The 27864-nt window shown below is 50.7% G+C and overlaps 1 protein-coding gene across 1 annotated transcript in view; it reads left to right on the forward strand.

Moving 5' to 3' along the window:
* The first annotated feature begins 12025 nt into the window (after positions 1 to 12025).
* The window catches only part of ALPL (alkaline phosphatase, biomineralization associated), a 50373-nt gene continuing 34534 nt past the window's right edge, over positions 12026 to 27864 (forward strand). The window contains exon 1 of the mRNA XM_081817658.1: positions 12026 to 12136. The gene's annotated coding sequence lies outside the window, so the exon portion shown is untranslated. The remainder of the gene's footprint in view (positions 12137 to 27864) is intronic.

The raw sequence follows: 27864 nt of genomic DNA on the forward strand, positions 1-27864 counted from the left end.
CTGTGTCCCACCTATTTCCAAAATACCCTAGAGAGTAATTTTCTTTTGGTCCAGGATCAAGTGGCAAAGGACCAGCTTGGGATAAAAAAAAAAAAAAAAAAATTAACAACTTTGTTACTGTTTTCTTTGGGGACTGTTTCCCTCCCTCCCGCCCCTCCCCCTGGGAAAAAAATAATATAAACAAAACTACTTGGACTCGGTTGATACCGTGCGAGTTGAGCGTTGTTTTGCAACTAAGGCCTTAAGGTATTTTAAGAGACAGTGATAAGGAAACAGTCAAGGCCTTTCACTCAGAGAAAGATGATGACTTGGGGCCACCAGTCGCAAGGTTAGGGACCTGACTCCCAGCATCAGGACCCACTTTACACCTTTAGTTGTCTGAGCACTGTGGTGTCCCTTACCAACCTCTTCTCATGAGATTAGAAGTATAAATAACATTAAACCACAAACATATACCTAGCAGGTATACCAAAATTAAAACTGTACTTCTGTATCTTATTTTTAAAAGATTTGAGGGGCGCCTGGGTGGCTCAGTTGGTTAAGCGACTGCCTTCGGCTCAGGTCATGATCCTGGAGTCCCGGGATCGAGTCCCGCATCGGGCTCCCTGCTTGGCGGGGAGTCTGCTTCTCCCTCTGACCCTCCCCCCTCTCATGCTCTCTCTATCTCATTCTCTCTCAAATGAATAAATAAAATCTTTAAAAAAAAAAAAAAAAGATTTGATTTATTTGAGAGAGAGACAGAGCATGAGCAGAGAGAGGGAGAAGCAGATTCCCCACTGAGAAGGGGGCCTGACACAGAGCTCAATCCCAGGACCCCAGGATCATGACCTGAGCCAAAGGCAGATGCCCAACCGAGTCACCCAGGCATCCCTATGCTTCTGTATTTTAAATTTACTGATTGCAAAGTTCTGAATAAGATTGTCAAGATGGACTTTTGTTCTTGGGTTGTTTCAAGATTGTATTTATTTATTTATTTGACAGAGAGAGAGAGAGAGCACAAGAAGGGGGAGCAGCAGAGGGAGAGGGAGAAGCAGGCTCCTTGATGAGCAGGGAGCCCAATGTGAGGCTCCATCCCAAGACCCCGAGATCATGACCTGAGCTGAAGGCAGACGCTTAACGACTGACTCACCCAGGTGCCCCATGTTCTTGAGTTTTGTTTGGACTCAGGGAGATTGTTTTACTTTCCTGGTGTCCTGGGCACATTATTAGCCTATACACTGCTTGCTAAGGGAGGGTGGGGCAGGGTGGGAGTATGACCTAGTCTGACTGCTGCTGCACCCAGGATCAGAATGTTGGTGTGTCACCTGTCAGGGTCACTCAGTGCGGTTTGTCTGACATTAGCCTTTTAGCCAGCCAGTCAGGACCTTGCCTTTTGTCCCGGGATTAGCTGGATTCTTAGCAAACAGTCCCAGTTTACTTCACACACACCCTCTGTGTTGGGGACATGGAGAGATCAGGAAACGCAGGTATGGAATAAGAAATAAAATAGTCTACCAGTCATTATCATAATGCAGAGTGTGACGAGACACCTCAGAGTGTATCAGCAGGGCAGGGCCCTAGACCATGCCTTGTCCAACCTGTCATTTCTTTTTTTTTTTTTTTTAAGATTTTATTTATTTATTTGACAGAGAGAGAGAGAGAGCGAGAGAGGGAACACAAGCAGGGGGAGTGGGAGAGGGAGAAGCAGGCCTCCCGCGGAGCAGGGAGCCCGATGCGGGGCTCGATCCCAGGACCCTGGGATCATGACCTGAGCTGAAGGCAGACGCTTAACAACTGAGCCACCCAGGCGCCCTCCAACCTGTCATTTCATAAATAAGATTTCAGTGTTACCAGTGGCTCCTGAAAAGGAGGGACTTGGGGCATTTGGCTGGCTCTGCCAGTAGAGCATGTGACTCTTGATCTCGGGGTCATGAGTTCAAGCCCCACATTGTTCGTGGAGCCTACTTTATTTTTTTAAAATTTTTTAAAGATTTGATTTATTTATTTTAGAGAGACAGAGAGTGTGAGCAGGGGTCGGGGCATAGGGAGAGGGAGAGAGAGAATCTCAAGCAGACTCCTGCTGAGCTCGGAGCCCGACACAAGGCTCAATCCCACAACCCCAAGACCATGAACCGAGCCAAAACCAAGAGTCGGATGCCCAACTGACTGAGCCACCCAAGCACCCTTTGTGGAGCCTACTTAAAAAAAAAGGGGGGGGTGCCTGGGTGGCTCAGTCGTTAAGCGTCTGCCTTCGGCTCAGGTCATGATCCCAGGGTCCTGGGATTGAGCCCCGCATCGGGCTCCCTGCTCCGCGGGAGGCCTGCTTCTCCCTCTCCCATTCCCCCTGCTTGTGTTTCCTCTCCTGCTGTGTCTCTCTCTGTCAAATTAAAAAAAAAAAAAGGATTTAAAAAAAAGGAGGGACTAAGTGCATGTATAATTTAATTATAGACACACAGTAGGTGCTAAAAAAAAAATCTTCATTGAAGACCTGCTGGAGGAGAGAAGAGGGTGGCACCAGGTCTAGGCTGAGCTTCTTAGGTGGTGGGGAGATTGTGGGGGAGAAAGAGAGCTGGGTAGAGTCACTCCCAGGCAGATAGAGTGTTTGCCGGTGAGTGGTTGCCTGGGGTCCGGTAGCTTCTGTATCTAAGTGCAGAAGCACTGAGACTGGTGCTTGGAGGGAATAGTTTCTGGAAAGTCCTACTCCGGCCCTGCTTTGACATGTCATGACCAGCCCAACTCTGAGGCCCGGAGAAGGTCCCCCATCCTAAAGACCCTCTCCTGCTGCCCTCAGGAATGCAGTGCCCACGCTCTGGGGTGCGAGGCCATAATGTTCATTTCTACAGGCCATTTTGGGCAAGTTGCTCCCTATCCCCTCCCTCCTGGGAAGATCAGGTGATACGGAGACAAGAAGAGTATTGTGGTGCGAACCAGCATTTGGAGTGTCCTTAAATGCATGTGATTCTTGGTGCACGCTCTAGGCACACACATGGGCACATGCCTGCACATCCCCCACCGGCTTTAAGCAGGAGAAATAAGGCGGTGGCTGGGTTCTCTTCTCTCCCTGAAGAAATAAGGAAGTTGGATGATTTGTGGCTCAGGGAGAAATGAGGAAGTGAATTTTCCTGGGTAGGGCATTTTTGGAAACACAAAACAAAAACTGGAGTAAGAGGGAACTGTGAGGTTGTCACTGGAAATTCCAGGGATCTCCTTGAGCCCAGGAAACTAAATGCTGTCAGGCTTCTTGTGCTGGAGGCAGGGGCTGGAGAGGCGGAGGCTGGAGCTACTCGCTCAGTGACTCGGGCAGCAGGTCACTCTTAACCGCAGATCTGAGTACCTGCGCCCTTCTCCTCCCTCGGTGGGCATGCTCCACGGCCTCAGGTTCCACACGGCTCCACACGCCCCCCCGGGAGAATCTGACCTTCCCTCTCTCTCGATCTACGACTGCCCTCCCCTCGCAGTTTCTTAGTTCAGATGGAGTTAGGAGACAAGTATAGGTTTTGGCTGAAACTGATGCAGGCATCTGTGTCCAGGGGTGTGCGCGTGCGCGTGCAGGGGAGTCCTGTGGTGGCTACTTAGAGCGGTGGGTACCGCAGTCGGGCTTCGCCCCGGGACGAAGGAAACTGCAAGCAGGCTCTCTACGTAAGTGTGGAGTGAGAACGAGAGTATGGCTTCTCACTTTGAGAATCAAGGAGTAAAAGTGGTTTGTGAGGAAGAAAGTGGGATGAGGGAATCTCATCACCTGGGTATCTAGTCCCACTCCCAAACCTGTCCCGGCTTCCTCAAGAGTGGCCATGTCGGCACCGCGTGGCCCCGCCCCCACCCGGAGTTGATTGGTCCCGGAGTGGGCACGTGACCCAGATGGGCCAATCCGATTCTCTCTCCGGGGCACCGACACACCACCGCCTGCTGCCCTTTGGTGGGCAGCCCTGGGGAGGCCAGGTCCTGCTGCAAAGACTGGGGAGCGGGGCGCGGGGTCCTCAGGGAGAGGAGCGTGAAGCAGGTGAAGAGAAACTCAGAGAAGGGAAGTAGTTTGGATTGGTGACTGATCAAATCCCTGCTTTCAGTTTCTTCTGGCAGCCTCCCTGCCCTTGGCTGTCACGGACAAACCTTTTAGTAAATTCCTCTTTTCTGTTAGTCCAGCGGGAGTGGTTTTCTGTTGCCTGCAACTAGAATCCTCATTACGGATGGCTAATAAAATGGTAGTAGTAATAGCTGATATTTATTGAATCCTCATGATGTACGACACACTCTTCCAAGGGGGCTTATATACATTGTCTTAAACTTGTCAACAATTCCATGTGGTATGTATTATGCCCGTTTCACGGCAGAAGGACCTCAGGTCACACTGCTCACTGGCTCAAGGTCACTCACATACGTGAAGCCAGATTTGAACCCAGGCAGTCTGATTCAGACTCTTGGGTCACCATCTATCACTACAGCCTTTTCAGTGGAAGGTGCTGGGAGGCAGGGGCTCAGGCCTTCTGAGGCCACCTATCACATGCTCGCTCCAGTTCCTACACCCACACAGAACAACGCACGCTGGGGGAGTTGGCAGCTGAGGTGAAGTGTTTGCCCTCTGCCCTACCCCCAACACCACCCCCCCCACCCTTAGAGGCGGAGGAGGAGTCTGGAGTCCCTGAGTTTCCATGACACAGCACTTTGGAGTGGTAAAGATTAAACCACTGGCTTTCCTTCCTCTGAGTGCTTGGAGCCCTCTGGAATCACCAAGGAGGAGGCTGGAAAGGAGACTGAATTGTCCTGGAGGTGCGGCACATGGTCACTCTCACTTTCCAGGAGCACTTGCTGGGCACTTCGTGAATGAGCAGTAGCAATCCTTCCTCTCTCACTCGGAGGCTGTGAGGCACCATGGTCAGGGGCTAGGAATTGCATGCTGGCTGCCTGCTCTCAACTTATTCTCCAAGCCCCTGTTTCATTATCTGTAGAAGGGGATCATTCATAATAACCCCTATCCAGAAGAAAAAATGAGATAATGCATTCAGAGGTTTGAAAACCTGCGAGGGATTGGGAAAACGTTTACATTATTACATGAGAAAAGCAGGGACCCTCAGTGTGTATTCTATGATCCCATTCTTTTTTTTTTTTTTTTAAGATTTTATTTATTCATTTAAGAGAGAGAGAGACAGAGAGAACACAAGCAGGGGGAGAGGGAGAAGCAGACTCCCCGCTGAGCTGAAGGCAGCCGCTTAACCATCTGAGCCACCCAGGCGCCCCTTATGATCCCATTCTTTTAGTTTTTGTTTCGTTTTGTTTTTAAATCTGGAAAGATAAATACCAAGGTGTTAAATGGGGTATTTCTGTGTGATAAGATTACAGGGTATTTTGGATTTACTTTTTCCTTATGCATTTAAATTTTCTAGCTTGGGGGCGCCTGGGTGGCTCAGTCAGTTGGGCATCTGCCTTCAGCTCTGGTCATGATCCCAGGGTCCTGGGATCGCCCCCCCACAATTGGGTTCTTTGTTCAGCGGGGAGCCTGCTCCTCCTCTCCCTCTGCCTGCCGCTCCCCCTGCTTGTGCTCTTTCACTTTCTCTGTCAAATGAATAAATAAAATCTTAAAAAAAAATAAACTTTCTAGCACAAACATATATGGTTTATATATTTTAAAACAGATTGTATGGGGCGCCTGGGTGGCTCAGGCGTTAAGCGTCTGCCTTTGGCTCAGGTCATGATCCCAGGGTCCTGGGATCAAGCCCCATATCAGGCTCCCTGCTCAGCGGGAAGCCTGCTTCTCCCTCTCCCACTCCCCCTGCTTGTGTTCCTTCTCTCTGTGTGTCTCTCTGTCAAATAAATAAAATCTTAAAAAAAAACAAAAACAGGTCGTACTTTACACATATAAAATACGTTTATTATTATTTACTTCTAAATGCTTTGGCAACTATCAAGTCCTCCATAAATGCAAGCATGTGAGTATTTGCCTAAGTCCTAAAGCCATTGCATGGGGGTATTTGTGAGTTGCCTCGCCAGCACTCACTCCCCTCTTCTTTCAGAGCAGATTGGATGAACTGAGTCTCATCCCATCTCCACCAATGGGCCTGGATCAGCTTGACTCAATCATTGTGGTGACTGTGTTAGGGAGCCCACGATGGAGGGTGGGTCCATCCTAAGACTTGCGTCTGTTTGGGGAAATAGATTTCCACTCTTTTGGATATATTAAAGGCTACTTCTGTAAGCTGGTAACATTAGCCTGGGTGAGAATGGGACCAGGACAAGAAGGAGGAAGAGGCACTGAGAAATGGAAAAAGAGAGGAAAAACCAGGTCCTGATTACATCACTGGGCCACTGAGAAAAGCCTCTCTCCTGAATGTAGACTTTTTCATTCCGTGTGCCAGTGAATTCCCTGATTTCAAAACCCTCTCTGAGAAGTTGGATTTTCTGTCAGTTATAACTTCCTAGCCAATAAAGAAACTGGGACCAGAAGTGAGATGTTGTGAGTAATAGACCCCAGAGCTTGTGGGGCTGAAGAGGTAGGGGGAGCATAGGGGGCCCCCCAGGCTCCTGGCTGAGAAATTGGCATTTCTCAAATAGCTGGTGGTGAAGGAGTCTGTTGAATCTTAGAATTCAAGCCAGGTACCTATAAGGTTGCTCTGTAAGGAGACTTGTGGGAAAATTTCAAGATTTTGGAATGGTCATTCCTTTCTTGTAGTCATTAGTAAATTCCTGTAAGAGGGACGGGATTCCTTGGAAATAGGCCTGTTTGAAAGGAGGGAAGGAAGTGTGAGGGCTTTGTTAAGAGAAGCTCTTTTTTTTTTTTTTTTTAAGATTTTATTTATTTATTAGAGAGAGACAGAGCACAAGCAGGGGGAGTGGCAGGCAGGGGGAGAGGGAGAAGCAGGCCCCCTGCTCAGCAGGGAGCCCTATGCCAGGGCTCAATCCCAGGACCCTGGGATCATGACTTGAGCCAAAGGCAGACGCTTAGCCGACTGAGCCACCCAGGTCCCCCAAGAGAAGCCCTTTCTACCTGAGGTCTGCAATCCAAGTTGACAGCGAGTCCAGAATTCCTGTCGAAAAGGGGAATTTTCTATGTCAAGCTGTATTTAGTGTAAGTGCACTCCAGGAAGTGGGAACCTTGGCACAAGATAAAACCGAACACCCCTCAGGTCCCTCCCAAGCATATCCTGTCAGGCATTCTTTGTCTGACAAAGACACCCAACTCCTACTCTTTTGCTTCTGCTGGGATGCAGCCTTGGGACAAGAGGCCGATCAGTGGTACCTCTCCACCCTTGCCATGGTTTTGAGATGCCAAGGTGAAGGCCATCCATGAAACCAAGGGCAGGAGGATGCACTGAGCCCAAGGCCAGTTGCCAGGAGCTAGATATTCTCAGGCCATGTCCTGGACACAGAGATGTGGCAGCCTCTGGCTTGGGTTACTAGTCCATGTATTTCACCAAAAGCAAATAGATTAGACACCTACTAAGCCTTTAAGAATAGAATTTAAGATTGTTTATTCGTAATGCTCAAGCTACCAATGTTGGCCTGCCATTGTCCACGCCCTAAAGCATCCTCAGGTCCCCCACTACATCTGACAGGAAGTGAGAGGCCAAATTGGTGCAGGCTCCAGGAGGAGCATCTCCAAGCGCCATCTCAGACGTGTCCATGGAAGACAGGGAGGTAGATAGATAGGCCGGTGCACAGGCAGGAAGACAGATGAATCTTCAAGGGAAGATTTTATCAGAGATAATGAAAACCCTATGTTTGGAGAATGATCTTTCCCTTGCTATCCTGGGGATAGCCAGCTTTTCTCCTACTTATTAGGAATGGCTTCTCTCTTGCCTCCATTCTGGAAATGCCACAGGACTGCTAAGGCCAGGCCTGCCTGAATCTACTCTGGCCTCTGGAATCCAGCCCCCAGAAGATGGCCTTGACCCTTCCTTTTGGCCTACAGCCTTCTCCAGGGCTGAGAATAGGAAGCAACATGCTCCCTTTCAGAGCTGGGAACTCGGAGCTCAGAGCCTGCTCACAAGTCCTTTCAGAAATAAAGGACAAAATAGGGACATTGTTCCCTGGACAATGGCGTTTCTCACAAGCGGGCTTCCCCCTTTGTGAGGAGAGCTCCCTTTAAGAGCAGCTGGGGCCCAGTTCTTAGGGTACTGAGCTAGGAGAGACCTGGAACTGGGGATGGAGCTGTACGTGTGAAGGGACACCTTGGGTTAGGACTGCCCAAAAGATTGGACTAAGAGAAGATGGGTCAAAACAGTCAAAGCGTTTCCTGACACCACCCTTTAAATAACTTCCTAGACTTCAGGCCGGGTTTCCCCAGCCCCGGGTCAAAGCCGACTCCTCACCGCCCGCCCCCCACCCAAAACAGACCTGAGTTTCGTCTCTTCTCTCTCTGTTCTTTCTCCTTCCTCCCTCTCCACCATGGCCCCGACCCACGTATGCCCTCCATCATAGCATTTCCCAGTGCAGGAGGCTCCCCAGGGGCAGTGGAAATGAGAATTAACTCTGGGCCTCCTTGCCTTCTCACCTCAAACTTGGCTTTTTTTTTTTTTTAAAGATTTTATTAATTTATTTGACACAGAGAGAGAGAGAGATTGAGAGTACAAGCAGGGGGAGCAGCAGAGAGAGAGAGAAGCAGGCTCCCCGCTGAGCCCGATGAGGGGCTCAATCCCAGGACCCTGGGATCATGACCTGAAGCTAAAGGCAGACGCTTAACGATTGAGCCATCCAGTTGCCCCAACTTAAGGCCTTGTTAAAAGCAGGGGGCTCGGGGCACCTGGGTGGCTCAGTCGGTAAGCGTCTGCCTTCGACTCAGGTCATGATCCCAGGGTCCTGGGATCGAGCCCCGCATTGGGCTCCCTGCTCAATGGGAAGCCTGCTTCTCCCTCTCCCACTCCCCCTGCTTGTGTTCCCTCTCTCGCTGTGTCTCTCTCTGTCAAATAAATAAATAAAATCTTTAAAAATAAATAAATAAATAAAAATCTTTAAAAAAAAAAAGGCAGGGAGCTCATAGCATGTTCTTAATAGATATGGAATAAATGAATGAGTAGAAAAAACCCAGCTTTGATCCTGACCTTTAGGTAAATAACATCTTTGGTCTTCAGTTTCCTCATCTCTTGTGGGGATTATTAATACCTGCCCTGTCCACCAAATAAAACTGTTGTCAAGGGGCACCTTGATGGCTCGGTGGGTTGAACTTCCGACTCTCGATTTCGGCTCAGATCATGATCTCAGGGTCCTGAGATCCAGCCCCGCATCAGGCTCCAAGCTCAGCAAGGAGTCTGCTTGAGATTCTCTCCCTCTGCCCCTCCCCTTGCTCAAGCTCCCTCTTTTTTATTCTCTCTTGCTCGATCTAAAATAAATAAGTCTTTAAAAAAAAAAATAAAACTGTTGTGAAGATCATTAGATCATTAGTTCTTAGAGCAAAGAGAGCTTGGAGGTCAAACAGTCCAATTTGCTTATTTTTCCAACAAGGAAGCAGAGCCCCAGAAACAGGGTATGTATAGCTGTAGAAAGACCTAATGTAATAATTGCTTTCTACCAGCCGAGTAGTCCTGGAATCCTGGACTCTCAGCAGGATTTAGAGATTGCCAGTCCAACCAGCCAGAGGGCATGTGAACCTAGGCAAGGAGAGTGACTTTCTCAGCTCCCCCAGAAAGCTAGGGCAGAGCTGGAGGGTGGGGTTCCTAGTTTCCCATCCAGGCCTCCTTCCTGCTAGGCTGACAGAACCAGGAGGGGAGGTACCCAGGGAGCGGGGGCAACAATGGCTGCCGGGTGTCCCCTGCCCCCCCCCCCGTGGAAATTTCCCTGTGGGACAAAGCCCAGGAGCAGGACAGGAGAGGCAGGGGAGGAAGGTGTCAGGGCTGCCCAGGCAGCGGTTTCTATTGTTGATAACCCATCAAAGGACTCCCAAGGGGGGGGTGGTACCTTGGGGAAAATCACCCAGACACAGAGGCCTCAGTGCTGGCCATGTGTAACCAGAAGAGTTATCACCATAGCTTTCGGGAGATCGGAAGGCAGGGGCAGGTGCTGGGGGCTCTTGATAGGTGGGATGTGCTTCACCCAACTTCCTGCTGGCTCAGCCTCCCAGCTCTGCCCAGGCTGCGATGGGCAGACTTTCCATGCCCGCAGCTTTGCCCCTGGCTCACTGATGATGACACGATCTCAAGCCTCCTGGTATCACTAAACCCTTCCTTGGCGTTTGTAAGCAGTGACAGAGCCCCTCCCAGATGCTGGGCTCAGTTCTGGACGTTTTTCACCCACAGCGTTTTATGAAAAAGTGTATTTCTTAAACTTCATTCATTTACCACCTCAATGATTTTCACCATAATAACCTAACCCATTAAATACATAAATAAATACTATTTACTCAATGTTTTGATTAACTTTTTAAAAAACATAAACTTATGTCAAAAAGGAAACTTTGTATCATTCCTGTAAATAAAGAAATAGTATCAATTTCTAAAACTAGAGGAAGAAAAACAAATACAAAGACATTCTTGGTTTCTGGTGCCAGACCCCAGTTTTGGCTCCAATCTTATTGATAAGTCATATGCTCTTTCTGGGCCTCTCTTTTCTCTTATGTAAAATGAGATTGTTGGGAGATATGATATGCAAGATGCCAGATCCTGAGCTGCCATGGAGCAGATAAGAGACTTCTGGGTTGGTATTGGTTCTGCTGGTGCTGACATGGTCTCCCCTCTGCTCTGGACTCGATCCCCGCCTCACCTTCAGGAAAAGGTGGCTGCAGGAAGATTGGGGCTTAGATACTGAGGATGGCAGGGATCTGGGGGACCGAAGATCACTGCCTTCAAATCTCTGGCTATTGTGGGTTAAGACACAAATTACTCCAGGCAGCCCTAAGGGCCACTAAAAATACCCTTTTCTTGGGAGGCAGTGAGTTCTTTGTCACTGGAGGCATTCAAACAGAGTTTGGGGGCTTGGAAGAAGATGGTCAGAATTCAAACTCAGTCTGGTTCTCAGGGAAAGGGAGCAAATCCTTCCCCCACCCGCCCATGGGGGCTGGTCCCTAGGGAGTAGGGATGGGGCCCATAGCATTCAGCATCTGCTGCTGTCCACCCCCCTCACATTTATCTAGAATTTTAGAGTTTCCTGTATGCTTTTCAACCACTGTTTCATATGACTCTCCCAGCATGTGGTGAGGGAAGCCAGGGGAGACAGCGTCTGCCTGCTAAGCAGGAGCAGGCAGATCCACAGGGGCCAAGTGACTTGTCCAAGGTCACCAGGGTGGAGTCTTAAACCCGGGCTGTCTGACTCCATTGCCTAGGAAGTGTGGCTTCCTCCTCTGTCACCCAGGAGGCTTGTGGCTGGGACTCAGGCTGGGACAAGTCAGCATGATCCCTGGCTGGCCCCTTCCCTCTCAGAAGAAAAGAGGTAACAGCCCCTGTCCAGCGGAAGCTCCGCTCCGGAAGCCACCCCTCCTAGGTCATCCTCTGCTTCCTTTGGCCCTAGCCAAGGAGACAGTCCAAGGGCAGGGAAGAGAGCTAGCAGAGAAGAGTGCTAGCAGTCCGGTCTGAAGTGGGAGGAGAGAGGGCAGGGAGAGTCAGACACACAGGTGGACAGTAACAGAGGACACGTGGATAAAGATGGATAGAGATATGGAGAGATCCGAAGAAAGCCAGGTAGACAGACACGGACAGACAGGAGGAAGACCACAAAGAGACACAGAACGAAGTTGGAGCCAAAGATAAAGACGGCTGGGATACGCACGCAGAGACCGGAATCCGCCCGATCTCGCAGAGAGGGAGGGACAGAGGGTCCCCGCGGGAAGCCGGGAGGTGGAGAGCGCCCGGGAGCGCGGGGGACGGGGAAAGCGCAGGCAGCTGCCGGGCCCCGCCCCCAGCCATCCCTCCCGGCGCCTCCGGGTGTGGGGGGCGGGCGATCGGCCCGCTTCCCGGCAGGGGGCGCCCTGGCCGCGTGGCCCGGTCTGCCGGCGGAGCTCCGGCGGGGGCGGGGCGGGGCGGGGGCGGGGAGGGTTGGGGCCCCGGCCTGGGCCGGCGGCGGGGGCGGGGGCGGGGGCGGGGTGCCCCGGCTGCTCTCCGGGCCCCTCGGCCGCCTTTATAAGCCCGCGGGGGAGGTGGCCCCGGCAGCGTCGCGCTCCCGCCACTCCGCGCCGTCGGTCTCAGCGCTCCGACCCCACGTCGCTTGTGCCGGGAGACCCTCGCCCACGAACTCTGCTCAGGTAAGGACTTGGTGCCGTCCTCGGCTCTCCGGGACCCCCAGGGACGGGGTCGATCCCGGCCCCTCCTACATCCTCCGCTCGTCCGGGGGTGGCGGCGAGGATGGATGTAAATGCCAGGGCGCGGATCTCCGCACCTCCTCACCACCCAGGGCAGCCCATTCGGGACCCTCAGGCACCTGTCGCGTTCCCGTTCTCGCGCGCATCCGGGGCTCCCGGCAGCGCGCGGGGCCGGGCTGGAGGTTGGACGTGGCGCCCGCGGGGACCGCGAGCTAAGGGGACCGTGCTCGGGACCGCTGCTGTAGTCCTGGGGTCTCCTGCCTCCCGGGTCTCTGCCCGGGACTTACACCTTCCATCTACGCGCCTCTCCCGGGTGTCCCGTGACTGAGCAGCCCCGATGATACCCCCTTGGTGAGAGATCAAGAGACTCAGGCTGCCAACCCCAGCACCCAACCTGGTGCCCTGCCATGCCTCCCACCTGGAAACCTCTAGAGCTCGCGCCACTGCCTCCTGGGGAGGAGGCTGGTGTGTCCATGTGGGGTCCAAAGTAGTTTGGGCCAGAGCTGGGATGAGTAGAGGGAGAGAGGCGCTAGGGTGTCCCAGAGCCACATGGGGTGGGGAGAGGGGACCTCTGGTGAGTGGTTGTTTGTCTGGGAGTTGGGGTGGGCACAGTTGGTGGGGGCAAAGCTCTGGAGCCCTCGAAGCCAAGGGAGCCTATGACTCACCTCTGGCAGTGCTCAGGTGAGTGGGTCACCCAGAGTTGGTTCCCATGCCCAGTTTAAATAAAAAACAGTTCAGTGCCTGGTGACAATGATGGGGTGGAAGCTGAGAAAAGGCCCATCACTGTCCCTTCTGACCCTTTTCCAACATCATGGGGTAGGGGCCTTCACAAAGGCCTCTGGCTGGCGGAGGAAAAAGCTGGAGATCGAAAGAGGGGGCCATTCTCAGGCCAGAGGGGGCTTTGGGCCCCAGGGAAAACTGTAGGTGCGCAGGCTTCCCAGGGAGGCCAGGGTTGGTTCCCACACTAGCCGGGATGAGAGCTGTTCACTGAGTGCTTGCTGTGTGCCGGGTCTGCTCCAACACTTTACATGCATCATCTATCTGGTTTACAGATGGGGAAACTGAGGCTTACAGACATTAACAAGTGATGAGACTAGGATTCGAACCCAGACTCTAACCCACACAACCTCGGCTTCCTGATTCCATTCTCCCGCCCAAGAGCTGAAGGAGCAGACCCTCAGTTCTGGGCTCCATTCCTGCCCACCCTCCAAACTTGCTTTCTCCAGGTGTTCAGCCCTCCCCACCTGCCCATCTTGGCCCTCTGTCCCTTTTTTTCTTCCTGAACTTCATGCCTCTGAATTCACTAAGCAGAAGAGGCCCCTGAACACAGCTCCCCAACTTCCCCGCCCCTGGAGTGAGACCGGAGTGAGTGTCCATGTCCGCGGCACCATCTGTAAATGGGGAGTGTGCCTCTTGCGTAAGACTCTTGTGAGGAATAAAACTGAACTGAGGCCAGAAACAAAATACTATCTTCATTCAACAAATGTGGAGCTTTGCGCCAAGCCCTGTTCTAGGTGCTGGCCAAGGAGCAGTGAAGAGAACAGAGTGATATTTGGACACTCGCATAGAATTGGAATCAAGGAATTCACAAGGGAGGAGATTAAAATGCAATAACACGTGTAAGATTGGTCGGCCAACATTTTGTTCTCACTAATAGAGCAGGCAACCTAGCTGTGTGACCTGGGATGAGTTCTGTCCACTGTTGTGCTTCAGTGTCTTCCTTTAAGCTGAGGACATCAATAAACTACCTACCGGTGGTGAGTTCTGGGTATGACTAATGCGTGCAAGGTGTTTAGCTGGTGTCTGTGCTTAAGAAAATATTGGGGGCGCCTGGGTGGCTCAGATGGTTAAGCGTCTGCCTTCGGCTCAGGTCATGATCCCAGGGTCCTGGGATCGAGTCCCACATCGGGCTCCCTGCTCCTTGGGAGCCTGCTTCTCTCTCTCTCTCTCTCTCTCTGTCTCTCATGAATAAATAAATAAAATCTTAAAAAAAAAAAAAAGAAAATACTGGCTACAGTCAGCTCTAATCTCAGCAAAAAATGCAGCTCTAACCCTGGGTGTACGGTTATGTCACTCAGTGCCCCTGAGCCCTGGTCACCCACCTTCACCCGGGCTCTGCCCAATCTGTGATGGGCTGCCCTGGAGGGTGGCACGGTGCCTTTGCCCATACTCAGAAGCCACCTCCTATCATCCTAGACGCAGCCTTGGTCAGGAGCCTGGAGCTCTGTGCTGGGCACAGGTTTGGGGCTATTATCTCTGCAGGACCTCATGCCCCCTCTGCCTGTTCTTCTGTCTCACTGTGTCCCAGCTTGGAAATGGAGTGAAACAGCACTCAAGCCCTGCCTGTCCAGGGGCTTACATATCCGACATTCCCTGTAAGCTAGATGCTGTCCTCGCCTTATGTTTCCTAGGAGGAAACTGGTCTTAGGGGAAGGGATTTGCACGAGGACACACAGATGTTACCGGCGGAGCTGGGGTGAGGGACCAGGTGATGAGAATTCCAAGTCTGGTGATCTCTGTGTTCTACCCATCCCTGGGGATGAGGTCCTCTTCATCCAGGAGCAGGATCCGGCAGCACAGCCCAGAGTTCTCACCTTGAAATAGGCCCGACTGAAGTTATCGAATCAAACCCCAGAGCTGGAAGAGAGCATTTCGGGGAGAGTGAGCAAGCTGGGTTGAGAACCAGCGCTCAGAAATCTGCACGTGGCCGCAGGAATGCTGACTCAGCTTTCCCAAGGCATCGTAGTCGCAGGCAGGCTGGAGCTAGGCTGGGCCGTATGGCTTCATTTTTTTTTTTCCTCCTAGAGGTATCCTGACTTTTAGAGGACGGGGGCAGTAGCTTGCTGGGGGCAGTAGATTGGAGGTTCATTCCCAGTATTCCTATGTGACCCTGAACGAGTCACTTTCCCTCTGAGCCTCAGAAGAGGAAATCATCTGTAATGTGGGTTAATAATGTGTACTTTGCAGCTGCTACGAGGGGCCAGCAAGATCATAAATGGTTTTCCAACACTGGGATGAACCAGTGTTCCCGGGGTATTTTCCTTCACCACTAGCAGGCGATCCATAGGGCCCGAGAGAGGCCCTGTTTAGGTTAAAGGGCCCGGACAGCCCGGGAAATCCTGGCTTCGGGGTGGGCATCTTGGGTTCCAGTCCTTGCTGTGTGACCTGAGACAAATCACTTGGCCTCTCTGAGTGTTGCGTTCACAGTAGGCCCTTAGCAACTTCGGCTTAGAATGTTCAGTGTCCAAAGAACATTCAAGAACAGTCTCTATATTTTCCACCTCCCCATACTACCCCCCAACATTTCATGATTGCTCCCAGAAAAAGTTCATGCTTCAAGTTTTCCATGCTGAAATTCTCAACCTCACTGTGGCATGAAATCAATTGTTTGCATTTAATTTGACTTCTCAAATTAAGGGGTAAAATTTGAGATGAGGGTAGGGGGTTGGGGGAGGAGATGAGGAAAACGAAGTTAAACCAGATGTGTTTTTGTTTAACTGTCAGATGGTGGTTAAACTGCCTGAGTATTACCATAGTTCTTTCTGGATTCCAGTAACCGGGAGTCAGGTTTCACTAAAAATTGTAGTGTTCCTTCCCAGCAAATGTGGGCTTGCCCTCCCCATTATTATTATTATTATTATTATTATTATTATTCTTTTATATTCATGTGCAGCCACAAAGTACTACGCAGTGAGAATACCTCACAGATGCCTGGGATTTCAGAGCTGGAAGGTGTTTAGCAGCTGACTTGGTCAGCTGGCTGCTTTGCAGACCAGGGAGACTGAGGCCCAGAGAGGGGAAGGAGCTTGCCCAGGGTCACTCAGCTGCTTAGGGCAGAGTTGGACTGGGAATTCAGTCTCTCGGCTCTAAGGTCCATGACTTTCCTAAAAGTAACCACTGTCTTGAATTTGGTGTGTCTCATTTCCATAGTACATCCATAGTATATCTATCTTTTGAAAAGAAAAGTTGTTCAGGGAGGATGCAGACAGTGTGGACTCGTAGGAAAAGGATCTTCAACTCAGGAGAGCAGGGTTTGAGTCCTGAGCTGTTGATACACTACCCATATGACCCTGGGCAAGTCACTTCCCCTCTCTGAGCCTCGGTGTCCTTGTTGGTAAGCCCAAATGCCTGACATCCTCAAGACTAGGAATGGCTCTAATTCAGTCAATTGGCTTTCCCATATTTATGGCCTAGGTTATGGCAGGTCTGTCACAGACTGCCCTCCAAATGGGGCAGGGGACAGCTGTGGCCGATTGTTGACTCCTGCAGTGATTTAAAAACATTGATTTAGTTGTTGCTGTTATTCAGCCAAGTGATTTCATTTTACTTCTTTAGAAAGATCAGAAGACGTGGCCACACTGGGCCGCGTCCCAGCCTGGCCACCATGGCTGGAGCTGATTAGCAGCTGCTCTGTCCACTTGACCGCAGTCCCCACGGCTCCCTTCTCCCTCATGCTCACTTACCTCATGGACGTGATCTGCCTGCCTTCTGAATTTGCAGTTTCTGGGCGAGGTGCTGTGAGGCCTTGGAAGGAGGGCTCAAATCTCATCTGAAGGACGGCATGAGGCTTGGGCCAGCCCTCGGGGGGCTCACGGTAGGAATGTGGGACACATGGACCTAAGTCCCTCTTCTGTGGCTACATAGAGGGAGCTTTCTTCCTGCTCTGGTGGTCCCCGGGAAGAGTCTAAGGGCTCTAGAGGTCTAGGGGTGACGGCAGCAGCCTGTCAGGACTTAGAGAGCTAGGCCCGGGGCCGACCCAGTTGGGGACAGGCAGCTGTGGGAGCTTCAGGGTACAGGTACACAGCTCCCTCAGGGAAGGGACTCCCTGGACTAGGAGCAGCTCACCTAAATGCTCCCAACAGCCCTGCGTGCTGTTGTCACTCACTTCCGAGACAGGAAACACTGTCTTGCGCTCTGAACCCAGGGCTCTGTTGGGCCCCCTTGGCTGAGTGCCAAGCCCTAGCCATGACGGGGCAGGCGTCATGGTGGCAACACAGACCTTCAAGTCACTGTGACTGAGCTTGAGGGCAGTGTGGCAGGCCATGAAGCCTCATGGTCAAATACAGGGGGTCTGGAAGCAGCTGCCTGGACGTGAGATTCTAGAAGGTCTCCACAACTGTTCTGGGGGTACAAGATGAACAAGGAGGTCAGTTACCCCACCAGACAACCTGATAGTAACCACAGCCACGGCCCGCCCCCTCCGCCTTGCACTTGTGGAGGAGCTCAGAAATGTGCCCCGTGTGGGTTTGCATTTTCTAAGTACCTGCCAGGGACCAGGCACCTTCAACATTATCTCTGATCCCTTACCTCCTCCCCACGTCCTGCCCTTTTGCAGATGAGACTGAGGTTCAGAGGGTAGACATGCCGGGTTCAAACCCTTCCCCAGTTCTTCTGACCCAGGGAAGGGAGGGGATGGGAGGGGAGGCTATTTCTGGGAAAAAGACCTCCATGACACCCCCCCTGCCCCCCCCCCCCAAGCCCCGCCGGGTTCCATAGCAGTATCTTCATTCTCCCAGACCTCAGTTCGTGGTTCGGGTGGATGAACTTCACCAGGTCAGGTATGCAGGCTGCCAGGCAAAGCTCAGCAAACATTTTATGTTCTTTAAAAAAGTGTTTAGGTGGCTTTTATTTGAAAAGCCATAAATCCAACCTTTAAAAGGATCTGCCATGTGACTTTTTGTTAAGTCAGTCTCTTGCCTTCTTTGATCCACCTTTTCACTTTGTCTGGGAAACAACAAGGTGGGTGTCCTCTCCCAGGCTGAGGCTCCCAGTTCTCTGTCCTGTAAGCCCCCAGGCCTCTTGTAGGCTGTCACTGAACTGTGTCAGGCTTGGCCTTTCTGAGTATTATTTGTCAGTTTCTCCTTCCACCTGTTCCCACATTGACTTACCACCGGCTTCTTAACATAACATACAGGAGTTAATAACTTACCCATCTGCCACCGTTCTGGGCAGAAAGTGTTTCAGCAGATTCTGAGTCTTCCTCCCCTCCCTCACTCCTACTTAGCACTGCTGTAGCTGCTGTTTTTTCTGCCTCCTTAAGTGAGCGCTCCCCGCCCCGCCCCCCGCCTCCGCCAACATGTACCAATGCTAACTAATACCTGCTAATATTACCAGGCCAGGGGTGACCTGCAATTGCTCATTGGTCTTAACAGCAGCCCTGTGTGGCCAGTGCTATTTTCCCCACGTTACAGAGGAGGAAACTGAGGCACGAAGTCACCCAGTTGGGAAGTGGGAAGCAAACACGTTTGTCCCCTACCATTGCCAGTCCACCCACTCAGGGCTGCTTCCTTCTCTGTGACATAAATGATACAATCCATTTTCCTAGAAGAATCTGGTTCCTGGGACGCCTGGGTGGCTCAGTCGGTTAAGCGGCTGCCTTCGGCTCGGGTCATGATCCCGGGGTTCTGGGATCGAGTCCCGCGTGGGGCTCTCTGCTCGGTAGGGGGCCTGCTTCTCCCTCTTCCTCTCCCCCTGCCTGTACTCGCTCTCTCTCTGACAAATAAATAAAATCTTCAAAAAAAAAAAAAGAATCTGGTTCCTTATTTATTTTGAAATCATCAGATTTGGTAATTCATGTTTCAGTTCAGTTAGCCGGATAGCAAAGATGAACAGGGCTCCTCTCAACAGCCAGTCCAAACCCTTGCCTGAATCACCTGGATTTTTGTGTGTGTGTGAAAATGATGTGGGTTTTTTTTTTTCCTTCTTTAACCTAATCCTGATAATTAACATCTAAGGGCTTCCTCTGCGTCAGGAACACGGAGCTAATCACTTTGAACGGTTGTACTGTATTTTTGTCCTCTTCATTTTACAGAGGAGCGAACTGAAGCTCAGAGAAGCTCTGTAACCTTTCCCACGCCACACAGCTGGAAAGGGGCAAGAGAACCAAATCCAGGTCTTGTGCTGTCTTGCTTAATCAGATTAGCATCTGAATTCAAATCTTTGTTTGTATACAAGCCCTCAGGGGATGGTGCTGTCTGCATTTGTTTTCACTGGAACCATCTGCCTCTGGGGTTTGGGAAGTGTGGTAGGAGGCCTGAGGGGTGGGGGTGGGGAGCCAAGTAGGCAGTCCTGTTTGGGCAGCAGCTCCTGTTTTCAGACAGTGGGTCTCAATGGGTCTGGACACCCTCTCTTATAGTCCAGAGGAAGGACGTGACAGTCCTGGCAGGAAGCACCCTCAGAAAGCCAGAGGAGCCTGAGTTTGAATCCCAGCCCTGCCCTTTTTTATGCTGTGTGACCTTGGGCAAGTCCCTTTCCCTCTTGGCTTTCAGTTACCCCACAACCAGGGCTGTATTGAGGCAAGGCCTTCAGGCTTTTCTAGTTCACGTATGGCAAGTAGTTACACTCATCAGGTATCACTAATCAACCACTGCTCTTTTTCCTTCTGAACTTCAGGGCCTTCTAAATGCAGTCCTCCAGGCAGCCCTTATCAACAAATTAGAGTTGGTGCACAAGACTGAAAGATATCCCAGATCCATGTGACTTTTGGATGGATGTCTTCATGGATGTCACATGGCATCCATCCAAATTAGATGTTGTCATTGTGTGGAGGGTGGAGAAGGGACAGGCCCAGGGTAGCCCTCAGGTCAGTGTCCCCCTGCTCCTTAGTCTCCTTTCCCTTGTACAGGAAAGCAGGAGGCGCTCAGAGCTAGATGGCCAGAACTTCCCTCTGGTGCCGGGTGGGGACCTGTCCTGGGGCACACAGTGGTGCACATGTTTAGTCCTCAAGGCGGGGGAGGGGGGGGCGGTGCTGGCTTTTGGGGCTGGTGACGACCCAGGCTTTATAGTGAGAGTAGAAAGAGGCTGGTTGCACATAGTCCTGGAGAGTTAGGCTCACCCCTCCCCCACCCTCTATAATAGTATTAATAGTATTAATTAATAATGGTAGAGTAATAATAGTGGAGTTATTAACGTTAGGGACGCCTGGGTGGCTCAGTCGGTTAACTGTCTTTGGCTCAGGTCATGATCCCGGGCTCCTGGGATCGAGTCCCACATCAGGCTCCCTGCTGAGCAGGGAGCCTACTTCTCCCTCTGCCACTCCCCCTGCTTGCGTGCTCTCTCTCTCTCTCTCAAATAAAAAAATTTAAAATTTTAATTTAAAAAGAATTAATGACTTTTTCGGCTATATTTTGAATATTTCGAATATTTTATTAATATTTATTATGCACCAAGCCATTCTGCTAAGTGCTTTATATATATATATACACTTTTAATCCTTCTAGCAACCCATTCTTGAAGTGAAGGAGATGACTCAGGTGAAGCAATTTGCCTGAGTTGCCCGGGCTGGTGAACTCAGTGGGGCTGCCCAGATTTTAATACACGTTTGTGCAACCCGGCAGCTGGCTCCCTCCCTGGCTCTGTGCTCTTTCCCAGCTCAACATCCTCACTTCTCCTTTGTGACCGTGCCACCCCTTTACCTGTGGAGCGTGCTTTTCCCGTGTGGCACCTCCCACAGACCGATGGGGACGGCACATCAAATGGCATCTCCGCTTTGGCAGGTTAGAAAATTGGGCCTGGAGGGGCGCCTGGGTGGCTCAGTTGGTTGGGCAACTGCCTTCGGCTCAGGTCATGATCCTGGAGTCCCGGGATCGAGTCCCGCATCGGGCTCCCTGCTCGGCGGGGAGTCTGCTTCTCCCTCTGACCCTCCCCCCTCTCATGCTCTCTGTCTCTCATTCTCTCTGTCTCAAATAAATAAATAAAATCTTTAAAAAAAAAAATAAAAAAGAAAATTGGGCCTGGAGTCCCAAGGGAAGAAATGGTAATCCCTGATCCAGGGGATTTAGTGTTCTACCTGTTCCCTGGGCCTTGCTGAACCAATGGCCCCAGGGAGCAAGGGCGGGAGGCGGGAACTCAGGAGCAGTGCAGCCGACTGAGGTGGGGCAGGGCTTGGCCTTCCTAGCTCCTGTTCTAATCAGCCATATGACCCTGGATGAGTCACTATGATACTCCCCACCTCAGTTTACAGGCTCCTATCATACTTTTCCATTTTTAAAGTCCATTCATTTATTTGTTTGAAATCTCTATATCTAACATGGGGCTCGAACTCCTGACCCTGAGTTCAAGAGTCGCATGCTCCTGGGCACCTGACTGGCTCAGTCGGTGGAGCATGCCACTCTTGATCTTGAGGTTGTGAGTTCGAGGCCCCACATTGGGTATAGAGATTACTTTAAAAAAAAGTCACATGCTCCACCAACTGAGCCAGCCAGGTGTACTTTTGAAGCCCTTTTTTTATTCATGAACTAACTGAATCCTTAAAACAGCCCCCAAAAAATATTGTCTTCATTTTGCAAAAGGGGAAACTGAGGCTCAGGTCAAACCGATGGCAAAATCAGCCCTCAAATTCAGATCAGGATCCCAGGCTAATGGTCCTTCCCCAGATGTGTTTCCCAGACTCTTGCAATCTGATTATCTATGGAGTGTCTGCCTCGGAGTATGAATTCCTGGAGGGTAAGAGCCCCATCCGAATCCTTGGTGAATTCCAGTGTGTGGCAAGGTGCCTGCCTTCAGCAAGTTCATGTCATCCTTGCGTTAACGAAAGGCTGTCACACCTGGCAAGGCTTTCCCCAGCCCAGCTGGACTCTGTTACCATGGGGAAACCTGTGGAGGCTATCCTGCTGGGTTTGACACTGAGCCACCCCAGGATGAGCCCGGCTGCCCTGCCTACATGTCCATTGGCGTCTTCACGTCTCCGCCGATGACACCGACTCATGGTTTGGTGGTGATTGGCAGCAGGACAAGCCAGTTTCCTTACTGACAGTTCAGGCCCTTAGTCAGGTATGAGTTCTGCCAACGATTATCTCCGACCGGTCTTTTCATCCGTTTTGTTCAGAGATGTACCCTCAGCGCCAAACAACCTTAATTTCCTTAGTAGGAACGGCCGTCATGCCGCATCGATGTGTACCATGCTTTTTGGCACATGGTGCACACTTAATGCATATTTGGTGAATGAATGAATACTTGCACATCACACCCTGAGGCAGGGCCTAAACAGAGGTTTCCAGGAAGGGAAGCCAACCTGTCACCTCCCCGCTGCCTGGGTTAGCCCCAGCGTGTCAGCTCCCTAATTGCCCAGCACTGTCCACAGCCGACAGCAACGGAGACTAGCACCTCTCCAGGTGAGGAAGGACAGTGACCGCTCCGAGGGAGGTACTGCTGTGATCTAGAGCCCGCAGGCAGCAGGGAGGCTCCGTGCAGTGAAATAACTTGCCCAGGGTCACAGAGCCGGTCGGTGGTGGAGCTGGGATTTAGACCCAGAGCCTGGGGTCTTTCCTCTTTCCCTCCCAGTCGGCTGAGCAGATTGGTTTTGGCTCTGGTGTGTCTTTCTGAAGATGTCTGGTCCAGAGTTCCAGGCCTGGCTCCAATCAACCTCAATGTATTTAATAATGACAGTAAGAGTGGCCTTTCACCGCGTGCCTATTGCAGTGGGCCCCTGCCAAGCGTTTGACACACCCTTCTCTGTTTGGGCGTCTTAGCCTCCTCACGGAGTAGGTACCCCACGGAGTAGGTACCCCATGGAGTAGGTACCCCACGGAGTAGGTACTAGAATCCCTGGTTTTAAAGGTAAAGAATAGAAGCACAGAAAAGGACTCAAGATCCTGCAGCTCATAAGCAGTTAAGCCAGAATTTGAACCTCCAGAGTATGGGCCCGTAATCATTTAATACTAGATAAATCTCTGGAGGCCAAATGTGTAAACTCCTGAACCTCCTGGTTCTTCTGGAGCCAGACTTGGGGAGGAGGTGAAAGGCAGGAACAGACTGCATGACGCTTCCCGGCCCCCTGAGCTGAGGAGTGCAAAGTTTATCTATCCCCTGTGTGATTCCTGGGGGCAGGGAGAAATGGGGGTGAGGGGCACAGCAGGGCAGTCCCGGTGTTTCTGGGAACCAGGGTCAGGGGGAGGCCAGGGCAATTAGCCTGGCTGAAGCCACTGCTAACTCAGAAATGTCAGTGGGAGATTGGCCCCAGCCTCCATCTGGATCTGGCCTCAGGCCTGACCTTCCTGGGTTTCTTCGATCCCAGCCTTCCAAGGTCTTCCTGGGTTGGGAAATGTCAGAGCACTGGCTTATCTGAGAACTTGGCATTGAAATTTCCTCCAACATCGAATCCCTGGGCTGGGCTGGCCTGCCTGTCCCACTTCCCCCTTTTGGAGGAAGTGGAACCTTACGTGATTTGAATAAGTGAGTGTTTCCCAACTGGCACCTGGCCACAGATTGCTCAACTGTGCAAGGCTCCAGCTCGGGCTCTGAGGCAGGCCCACCAACCTCCTCAGCCAGTCATGGAGGGTGAAATATGGGGAGAACGCCTGTCTTGTTGGTTTGGCCAGGGCAGGCCCGAGAGGATTCCTGTGAGATGCAGTGCTGGCCTTCAGCTTTGTCCCCTCGCGGCCTGAAGTGGCTCCTGGGCAAGGGGGGAAGAAAGGGGCTTCCCCTACTTCAGGGTATTCCTGCTGGAGTGGTCTTGCTCATCAACTCACCTGGGTGTCAACTTCTTAGCACCTGTCAGGGTGGAGAAAGGAAGAAGCAGAGTCAGGAAGGGGGAAAAGATGAATGTGGGGGACACTCACTCATTCATTCATTCATTCTACAAACATTTTCTTAGTCCACCTGCCTGCTGGACCCAGAGCTAGGTGCTGGAATTCATGCATGAATCTGGTCTAGTTTTTGCCTTCAGAGAACATCCAGTGTTTGGGGGAGATGCTTATGTAAACAGACCCCTTCCCAGGTGGTGTAGGATTAGGGAAAGTTCGAGAGCCATGGGACCAGAGGAGGCCTCCCCACCAAGCCTGGGGCAGAATGACCATAAGGGATCTCTGGAGGAGGTGGCGTTAGGTGTTTTATCTTTTTACCCCTCCAACAAATCTTTACTGAGCATCTTCTATAGGCAGGTGTGGTTCTAGGTGCTGAGCATACAGCAGCGACCACCACCAAGTCCTCTAGGAGCTCCATGGTACTGGAAGAGACACACCATAAAGTAATTAAGTTAATTTCAGACAGTGGGAGTGCTGGGAAGAAAATAGGAATGTGAAATAGTGGGGGACTGGGCAGGAGTGGGGGCCTCTTCACCTGGAGGGGCAGGGAAGGAAAGGATGCATGGCCTTTGACCTGAAGGAGGAGGAGTGAGCCCAGCATAGTCTTGGAGGAAGGGCATTCCAGGCAGAGGATGGGCCAGTGCAAAAGCCCCGAGGGGGGAAAGCAGGGCAGAGAAGGTGTGAGTGGTGAGTGGTGTGGGCTGGGGGCCAGGAGGTGATGTCAGAAAAGTGGGCAGGACCCAGACTTGTAGACCTCCCACCAGCTGTGGAAGAATGAGGGGAGCCAACCAGGACAAATAAGGGATTGGGTGACCTCCCATTTGCTGGGTGGCCCCTTAGAAAGTTTGAGTAGGAATGGCCTTTGGGACTTGACATTGCAGCCTTCTCCAAACACAAATGGGTGGCTGAGGCCCAGAAAGGGAAAGTGACCCTCCCGAGGTCATAAAGGGAGGTGGCGGGACTAGATCTAGGTCCCCTAGCCATCAACCAGTTTTTTGCCAATATGCCCACACAGCCCCTCTGAATTAAGGCGGGCATTTATTAAGCACTTAGTGTTTGCCAAGAAAGTTATGTACGTTGCCTAGTCTGACAGGAGGAAGGTGAGGCTCAAGAGCGGTACAGGGACCCGGTGAAGGGTCATTCAGACCTGGCTTCCATATAATTGGCCCTGGCCAAGTGACTGAGCCTCAGTTTACTCATAAAATAGGGACAGTAATGGTTTCTAGCTCATAGACTGTTGAGGATGCAATGAGATAGTATATGTCCAGCACTGAGCATTTTTTGTTTTCATTTAAGTGATTCTATGGACCCTGGGATCTTTCAATGGCCTAATCGTGATCCTTGTATCAGGCAATCTCATCACTGGTCCACAATGGCCCTCTGTCTATTTTATTATTAAAAGTAAATTTAAGCCTGGGTGGTTCAGTCGGTTAAGCATTTGACTCTTGATTTCAGCTCAGGTCATGATCTCCGGGTCGTGGGATCAAGCCCCACGCGCTCAGCAGGGAGGCTGCTTTGACATTCTTTCCCTCTGCTCCTCCCCCACCAGCACTCTCTCCAATCAATCAATCTTTAAAATAAATAAACAAGTAAATCGATTTAAAGCCCCTATGAACTATCACCCACTACCAGGACTAGAATATTGACAGTAATTTACATCTTTCTCTGAGCTCCTTCAACCTCCTCCCACTAACTGTCTTCATGTGGGGTAATCTCTCCTGAATCTAGGGATTCTCATTCCCAGTTTTAAATTTTTATTTATATTTATTTATTTATTTTTAAAGGTGTTATTTATCTGAGGGAGAGAGACAGTCAGGGAGAAGCAGACTGCGCGCTGAGTGCAGAGCCTGCCCCAATTCCAGGACCCTGAGATCATGACTTGACCCCAAGTCAGATGCTTAATTGACTTAGCCACCCAGGCACCCCTATATATACTTTACAAAGGTGTACCATCCTTTATATAATCTCCTTGGACTTGGTTTTCTCACTGAATCTTATATTGCTGAAATTGATCCAATTGTTGCATGTAGCTGTAATTCTTTTTTCGCTGGTTGTTTAAGTAGGCTCCACGCTGGAGCCAGACGCAGGGCTTGAACTCACAACCCTGAGATCAAGACCTGAGCTGAGATCAAGAGTTAGCTGCTTAAACGACTGAGCCACTCAGGCGCTTCAGTAATTCTTTTTTTTTTTTTAATTAATTTATTATTTATTTATTATTATTTTTTTAAGATTTGATTTATTTGACACAGAGAGAGAGAGCACAAGCGGGGGGGAGTGGCAGGCAGAGGGAGAGGGAGAAGCAGGCTCCCCGCTGGGCGGGGAACCTGACGTGGGGCTCAATCCCAAGACCCTGAGATCATGACCTGAGCCGAAGGCAGGTGCTTGACCATCTGAGCCACCCAGGTGCCCATTTTTTTTTTTTTTTAAACTGCTTGCTGTATATGTGATATATACACCAGGTAATTATTTCACAATTTTATTTAATTTCTTGTTGATGGCATTGAGGTTGTGTTCAGGTTTTCGCTAGTGTAGAAAAAGTACCTATGAATATTTATGTACATGTTCTATAATGCATGCAGAAAGGACTTTTCTCTTGATGTATACCTAGCCACTGATTGTTGGGTCATAGGGTACTGAAAATTTGTTCAGCATTACAAGATAAGAGCAAAATGGTTGAGGGGCGCCTGAGTGGCTCAGTCGTTAAGCGTCTACCTTCGGCTCCGGTCATGATCCCGGGGTCCTGGGATCGAGCCCCGCGTTAGGCTCCCTGCTCCGCGGGAAGCCTGCTTCTCCCTCTCCCACTCCCCCTGCTTATGTTCCCTCTCTCGCTGTGTTTCGGTCAAATAAATAAATAAAATCTTTAAAAAAAAAAACAACAGAGCAAAATGGTTGGATCTCTTTGCACTCCAGCCGGTAACGTATAAGAAGTCCTGCTGTTCGTGTCTTCTATAACACATGGTGTCAGACTTCTTAATTTTTCCCAATCCAATAAGTATAACAACTTCTCGTTGTAGACTTGATTTGCATTTCCCAGATTACCAGCGAGGTTGAGTATGTATGAGTATGAGTATGTGTGAGTCCTCTTCTGGTAATGTCTTTTGCCCATTTTTCTTTTTTTTTTTTTTTTTAAGATTTTATTTATTTATTTGAGAGAGAGAGAATGAGAGAGCACATGAGAGGGGGGAGGGTCAGAGGGAGAAGCAGACTCCCTGCCGAGCAGGGAGCCCGATGCGGGACTCGATCCAGGGACTCCAGGATCATGACCTGAGCCGAAGGCAGTCGCTTAACCAACTGAGCCACCCAGGCGCCCGCCCATTTTTCTATTTGTCTTTTTTTTTTGGCATTTTCTTACTGGTTTGTCATAGTTCTTTATATTCCTAAGTCTAATCATATTTTGGAAACTGACATTCTAAAATTGAATATAGGTCAATTTAGCAGTCTTTTATTTATTTATTTATTTTTAAAGGATTTTATTTATTTGTGAGAGAGAGAGCGCACAAGCAGGGGGAGCTGCAGGCAGAGGGAGAAGCAGGCTCCCCGCTGAGCAAGGAGCCTGATGTGGCACTCAATCCCTGGACCCTGGGATCATGACCTGAGCCAAAGGCAGATGCTTAACCAACTGAGCCACCCAGGCGCCCCTCAGCCCTGGTGTTAATCTCAGGGTCATGAGTTCAAGCCCTGCATTGGGCTCCACACTGAGCCTGGCGCCTACTGAAAAGAAAAAAAGGAAAAGAAAAGAAAAGACATGGGGCACCTGGGTGGCTCAGTCGGTTAAGCGTCTGCCTTCGGCTCAGGTCATGATCCCGGGTCCTGGGATCGAGCCCCGCATCAGGCTTCCTGCTCAGCGGGAAGCCTGCTTCTCCGTCTCCTTCTACTGCTCCCCCTGCTTGTGCTCTCTTGCTCTCTCTGTCAAATAAATAAATAAAATCTTAAAAAAAAAAAAAAAAAGAGAAAGGAAGGGAAGGGAAAAAGGAAAAGGGAGAAATTGTATCCCCTTTTCCATAATAGTTGTGTCTTACCTCTGTTTTGTATTTTTTTAAATTAATCTTACTTCAAGTTTTGACTTTTTTTAAAGGATTTGTGGCTGTGATCTTTTCAAATGAATCTTTGTCTTCTGTTGTGTTGATTACTGTTCTTTATAATCTTATT

Source organism: Leptonychotes weddellii, chromosome 4 (assembly GCF_054177405.1).
Source record: "Leptonychotes weddellii isolate Sample4059 chromosome 4, ASM5417740v2, whole genome shotgun sequence".
NCBI classification, from domain to species: Eukaryota; Metazoa; Chordata; class Mammalia; order Carnivora; family Phocidae; genus Leptonychotes; species Leptonychotes weddellii.